Raw genomic sequence first — 5,799 nt, forward strand, 5'->3', positions numbered from 1 at the left:
TTATTATTGCACAGTGAGGGTTTCAGTTGTTGATTCTACCTCAGCTCACTCGCCTATGGTTTTGCTGATGAATAGAGCCAAATAGGGAAAGAGGAGACAGGAAAGCAGAAAAACTCTTTTAACATTAAGGTATTTTATGGTCTAATAATGGAATGATATATAATCAGTGTGCATTGGTTAGGCATCTGTTCTGATTGTTCACTCTTCCAATATCATCCTGGGTCTAGGTACCAAACGCATTATACCAAGTGCACAGAAAGTTGAAAGACAATATGATATATACTCCAGTAGAATATTGTTCAGCCATTAAAAATAAGGAAATCCTGTCATATATGACAACATGGATGAACACAGAGAACATTATGCTAAGTGAAGTAAGCCAGAACCAGAAGTACAAGTATAAGAAGTACTTATATCAGGTATCTAAAATAGTCAAACTCACAGAAACAGGGCAGAACTGTCATTAGGAGGGGCTGTCAGAAGTGGGAAGAGCTGTTGTTCAATGGGTGTATATAATTTCAGTTATACAAGATGAATAAGTTCTAGAGATCTGTTGTACAACATAGATAACACATTGTGTTGTGCACTTAAAAGTTTGTTAACAGGGTAGATATCATTACCCTGTTAAGTGTTCTCAAAGATGCAAGGAAAATAAGACCAACAATACTGAAAGAAAAAGAAACCAACAGAGACAAGAGGGAAGGAAGGAGTGGGGCGGGGGAAAAGGAAGGGAAGGGGAAAGTCAAGGAACATATAGCAAGGACTCATGGACAAAACCAAAGGGGAAGGATTGAGGGAGGGAGAGGGGAGGGGGCAAGAGAAAGTGGTGGGGGGAAGGCAGAGACAAATGTATTTGAAAAAATAAAAAATATATAAAAAATAAAAGATAAAATAAAATAAAAGTTTGTTAAAAAAATAATTTTTTTAAGAAAAGAAATTTAAAATTTAAGAAACTGACCACCTTCACCCTGGATAAGAGAATCTGAGTTTCAAAAATTATGTCACCTTTGAGACTCAGTCATGAAGGAGTTACCTCCTGAGTGAGTCATTAGAGGATAAAGAGAAGTTAAGCTTGCAAAGGGGGACTGGAGAGCTTTGCAAACAAGGAGGACACACACATTAATAAGAAAAAGCATGATGAGTGTGGGTGAAGAGAAGAAGTAGGAGATGAGACAAGAAATGTACTCAGGTCACTAATTATAGTTGATATTATACCTTTTTTTTTTTTTTGGCTGGGTACAATGAACCTTATTGATGGTGCATGACAAAGTAGGGCTCCCTAAGCCCCTCCCTTCTTCAGGGAGCCTAGGATGAAAACTGAAGATAAGGAGATTCTCAGTGTGTTGGGGAATCAATTTGGGGTGAGGGCTCCCTAGCAACTGAGGGCCTCTCTTCCTGTTGCTGGGGTTGGTGGTCCAGGGGGTTCTTACTCCTTGCAGGCCATGTGGACCATAAGTCCCACCACCTTATTGCTGTAGCCAAAGTCATTGTTGTACCAGGAAATGAGCTTGACAAAGTGGTTATTGAGGGCAATGCCAGCCCCGCCATCAAAGGTGGAGAAGTGGGTGTCACTGTTAAAGTCACAGGAGACAACCCGGCCCTCAGTGTATCCCAGGATGCCCTTGAGGGGGCCCTCTGATACCTGTTTCACTGCCTTCTTGATGCCATCATATTTGGCAGCTTTCTCCAGGTGGCAGGTCAGATCCGTAGCTGACACATTGAGGGTAGGATTACAGAAGGCCATGCCAGTAAGCTTCCCATTCAGCTCAGGGATGATCTCACCCACAGCTTTGGCAGCACCAGAAGAAACAGCGATGATGTTCTGCGCTGCCCCTCGGCAATCACCCCACAGCTTCCCAGAGGGGACATCCACAATCTTCTGGGTTGCAATGATGCATAGACTGTGGTCATGACTCCCTTAATAATGCCAAAGTTGTCATGAATGATCTGGGCCAGGGGGGCCAAGCAGTTGGTGGTGCAGGAGGCATTGCTGACAACCTGCATGGAGTTGTCATACTTGCCAGGTTCACACCCATCACAAACATGGGGGCATCCACGGAAAAGGCAGATATGGTGACCCTCTTGGCTCCACCATTCAAGTGAGCTCCAGCTTCTCCAAAGTAGTAAAGACACCAAAGGACTCTACAACATACTCAGCACCAGCATCACCCCATTTGATGCTGGCAGGATCTTGCTCCTGCAAGATGGAGATGGACTTTCCGTTGATGACAAGCTTCCTGTTCTCAGCTTTGACTGTGCCTTTGAACTTGTCATGAGTAGAATCATACTAAAACATGTAGACCATTTAGTAGAGGTCAATGAAGGGATCATTGATGGTGACGATTTCCACTTTGCCAGAATAAAAAGCAGCCCTGGTAACCAGACTCTTGATATGGCCAAATCCATTCACTCTGACCTCCATCATCATGTCTCAGGGTTGAAGATGGTACTGCACAGGAAGACACAGCCATTTGTCAAACAGGAGGAGCAGAAAGCCTATAGCTGGTTTTGTATGTCATGTTATGGAGTTTGGAGTATATCCTAACAACCATGAAGTGCCATTAAAAAATTCATGCAAGGCACCCTTTCACAAAGTGAATGATAAAAGTGAAGAAGGAATCCCCTGTCTCTCCCAAAGCTGAAGCCAAAGCAAAGGCTTTAAAGACAAAGAAAGTGGTGCTGAAAGGCATCCTCAGCCAGAAAAAATAAATAAATAAATAAATAAATAAATAAATAAATAAGAAAAGATAACAAACTATAAAAAAAAACTTCACATGACACCCACCCTCTGATGGCTGAAAACACTACAGCACCAAAGGCAGACTAAATATCCTTGGAAGAGTGTCCTCAGGAGGAACAAGCTTGACCACTATGTGATCATCAAGTTGCCCTTGACTGCTGAGTCAGCTATGAAGAAGACAGAAGACAACACACTTACATTCATTATGGATGTCAAAGCCAACAAGCACCAGATCACACAGGCTGTGAAGAAGGCCTATGACATTGATGTGGCCAAGGTCAACACCCTGATCAGGCCTGATGGAGAGAGGCATATGTTTGGTTCCTGACTATGATACCTTGGATGTTGTCAACAAAATTGGGATCATCTAAACTGAGTCCAGCTGGCTAATTCTAAATATAAAATTTTTCCAATGTAAAAACAAAACAAAACAAAGACTTAAGCAAGACAAGAAGGAGAGGGGGTCCTTGTCATATGATTAATTTGCATTTGAAAATGTTACTCAGGTTGCAGTGTGGAGAATGAATTCCATCAGGCAAAGGCAGGAAGTAAAGATAACTTTGAATGCCAGAGGGCTGGAGTTTTGCTGGACTGGAACAGCAGGACAGAGAGGTTACATGAGTTCTAAGAGATCAGTAAGGGGCAGGTAGACTGGAGGAAATTGGTGTTGTCAAGGTAGTACATGTCTCATTATAGGAAAGAGCAGCTGGAATGGGGTTGGGAAAAGAGTGAGGTGAAAACTTTGGAGGTTACAATGAGATAATGAATTCTTGGAGTTTAAGATTTCCTAGGTAATGTGGTTCAAAGTAAGTGTGATATTGTGATTTATAATGAATATATATTTTGGTTTTCAGTCCAAGGACCCTGGCTTACAGCTCCCAAAACCTTTAGCATTTCCTAAGCAATAAGAAAATTGAGAGCATATTTTGTTATATTCAGTCTTTTGTCCTCAGTTCAGAGCTTGTTATTTATAACAAGGCCCTTTCCACAATGACTGAGTTAATGTTAATGAGGTGACTTGGAAATCCCCTAAAAATGGAAGTGGGAGCTGGTTGCCAGGGGAACCAGCCATGATTAGAGGGTTGCAACTTTTAATCCCACAGCTTATTTCCAAGGAGGGGAGATACCTGCAGGTTGAATTAATCACCAATGGTTAATGATGCAATCAATCATGCCACCATAATGAAGCTTCCATAAAACACTGAAAGGATGAAGTTTGGAGAGCTTTCAGGTTGGTGCACCAGGACACACACATCCATGAGCTGTGTAGATCCTCAAACTCCACAGAGACAGGTGTTCCTGGGTTCAGGACCTTGTCCTATGTATCTTTTGATTTGGCTGTTGATTCCTATCCTTTAATATGCTTCATTCCAAACCAGAAATCTGGAGAGTAAACTGATTTTCTGAGTTCTGTGACTGCCTCTAGCAAATTAATTGAAGCCAAGGAGGGGGTGGCGGGAACCTCTGATCTATAGCCAGACCATCAGAAACACGAGCGACATAGCCTGGTCTTGTGACTGGCATCTGAAGTGAGAGTAGTTTTGTGGGAATGAGCACTTAACCTGTGGAATATGGTGCTCTCTCCAGGTGGATAGTGTCAGAACTGATTTAATTGTAGCACACCAAACTGGTTGCAAGGAAATGCTCAGTATGGGGAGAAATAACACATATTGGTACTGGGTGCAGAATTGTAGTGTAATAAAAATGTGTCCGGTGTAGCCATGGAAGTTGAGTGCAGAGTTCAGGGTAGAAACAGATAAACCCAAGGCTACAAGAGATTCACAGTTTTGATTGTGTATCAGAATCATCTGTGCTAGGGTCCTATTAGGGGGAGTGGTCTCTGCCTGAGTAAGATGGCTGCTGCTGCATGGGGGATAAGTCAGCACTGAGATCCTGCCAGCTACTCTCTCAGGTCTATCCCCAAAGCCTCCTTCCCCAGTCTCTCCTCAGGCATCTCTAGCCCACTCTCCTCCACCTTTGCTGGAGACCAAGAAATAGGAAATCCTTTCTGGTGGAAGACAGCATCATCTGGAGACTCTATGTTTTGTTGCTGTTCATTTTTTTAAACAGAAAAACAGGCCAATAGAAAATACCCAAGTAGAAGCATAGAGCTAAAAATAATGTAAAAGATGCATAAGAATATGTGGAACATTCTGAAAGGAACATGTACGTGAAGTCTCAGAAGGAGAGGAGAGAATAGATTATGAATAATAACCAAAGATTTAATGGCTAAGAATTTTCCAAAATGATTAAACATCAATCCATAGATTTAAGAGGATAAATACAATGAAAACAATATCTGACATTTATATATAAAACTGCTGCAAACTAATTAAGCACAGAAAGCCTTAAATTTGACCAAAGACATTACTTAAAAACAAACAAACAAACAAACTTCTGGTGAAGATGGAGGCATAAGTAAGCATGGCTTGCATACTCACACAACCACAGCAAAAATTACAACTAAATTACAAAACAGCTATCACTCAGAAATGTCAGAAAATCATGCACATGGAAGTCTCACAACCAAGAACTTAAAGAAGTCACATTCATCAAGGCGGGTAGGAGGGATGGAGAGATGAAGAGACATGGAATAGGCATTCGTACACCCACATGTGGTGGATAAAAATCAGGATGGATACCTCAGGAGCATAGGATCTCAGCCCCACACAATACCACCTAGCCCAGTGTTCCAGTGCCAGGAAGATAAGTTCCCATGACTTCTGGTTATAAAAACCAGTGGGGTTCAGGCAGTGGAAGAAACTGCAGGATTTTCAGGTGCCTCCTCTTAAAGGGCCTGCAATGGACTTAGGACTTACACAGACTTGCACCTTCTGAGCTCCAGTACTGGGGCAACAGGTGGAAGGGCACCAGCAGTATACAAGGAGAAGCTAAAATGTCTGGAATCAGGGTGAGTGCCAGGGGACAGCTTCCTTCTGGACAAAACTCCAGAGGCCAGGCAGTGGCCATGGTCCTTTTACTGAGCCCTCTCCCACACAGAATGGTGACACCATAGCTGAGACTCCATCAACCTGGTTCACACAGGTTGCCCCATCCAG

General features: G+C 42.5%; 1 pseudogene; it reads right to left on the minus strand.

Annotated features, from left to right (window-relative positions):
• Window positions 1-1,426: 1,426 nt before the first annotated feature.
• LOC129082192 (glyceraldehyde-3-phosphate dehydrogenase-like) lies at window positions 1,427-2,425 on the minus strand (annotated as a pseudogene).
• Window positions 2,426-5,799: the final 3,374 nt, after the last annotated feature.

Source organism: Pteronotus mesoamericanus, unplaced genomic scaffold (assembly GCF_021234165.1).
Source record: "Pteronotus mesoamericanus isolate MK-2021 breed Mesoamerican mustached bat unplaced genomic scaffold, CSHL_Meso_final scaffold_12, whole genome shotgun sequence".
Taxonomy (NCBI): domain Eukaryota; kingdom Metazoa; phylum Chordata; class Mammalia; order Chiroptera; family Mormoopidae; genus Pteronotus; species Pteronotus mesoamericanus.